This window comes from Berghia stephanieae, chromosome 15 (assembly GCF_034508935.2).
Source record: "Berghia stephanieae isolate SIO BIC M18660-M18661 chromosome 15, UCSD_Bste_1.3, whole genome shotgun sequence".
NCBI classification, from domain to species: Eukaryota; Metazoa; Mollusca; class Gastropoda; order Nudibranchia; family Aeolidiidae; genus Berghia; species Berghia stephanieae.
Window position 1 is genome coordinate 16,442,479 of NC_088374.1, and position 1,149 is coordinate 16,443,627.

Here is a 1,149-nt window from a genome sequence, read left to right on the forward strand (position 1 = left end):
GAAGAATGTAAGAATCTCAGGGACAGAGAAGAAATTTTAATGAAGAAGTTTTTAGAGCAAACTGAAACTAAAAAGTTTTTAAATTTGTACAAAAAGGGAAAAAGGGACAAATAAAATTTTTTTTGGGACACCTAAATCGACAAAAATTTGTATTGAACATCTTGCTCTCACATGAAAGATAGAAGGAAAAAAGAGTAAAGGTAGACAAAGAAAAACATATTTGAATATTTTAAACCGTGGGTGACAAAAAAAGAAAAAGAGTAAATTTTTTTTAGTTTTCTTGAGGTTATCTGATCAGAGAGAGAATGGCATACCTTGACACGATTTTCCTTGGCACGGGACTTGGTACTTGAAGAAGAAAAATTTAACTCACTCAAGTCACTTTTAAAAAACAAAATGCTTTTCAAAATTGTTAAAAAGGGAATGGGGAGTTTTAATATCATTTTTTTATTTTGTCGGGTAAACCAGGGGGTTCTTTCCGTCGAATAACCTATTTTTAAGTTTGGGATTTTTTGGAAGAAATCCCCATTTTTCTGTACTACGAAAGACAGAGAAACGGCAGTTTCCCGAATTATTTACGGGAAGCTCCCATTGGGCTGCCGTGGGCCCCCGGTTTTAAATTTTTAAATTTTTCAACTATTGTTTTTCAAATGCCTGGAGGGCTGGGCACCAGCTTTATCCCCCCAAACCTCGGGGGAACGGGTATAACCCACAGCGATCCCCCTTGGGATAAAAGAAACGACCTCAAATTGAAAACACCCCGCTACTGTCGAGTGAAGGCTGGTGAACGCGCCTTTTTGCATTCTGGCCCAAGGTTGGGGAAATTTACTACCACTAGAGAAAAGTTTTGTCTTCACTAGGGAATTTCAAGCGGCCTTTTTGAAGAAAATTCTTTTTCCCCGACAGGCTTTCTTTTGATTATTTGTTGTTTAAACCCGTTTTTCCGTGTCCCTGTGTTAGGGCTTAATGATTAAATTAATCCATGTTATGCGCCCAGAGCCCTCCTGATGAAGGGATGTTTGGCGCACTATAAATCTATTCCATTATTATTATTATTATGTTATGATCCAGGCTAGAGTCTCTCGGTTACAAATTAGCATTTATGATTTCAGATTCAAATGTATATGTTTTATCATTATTTGAATTTGC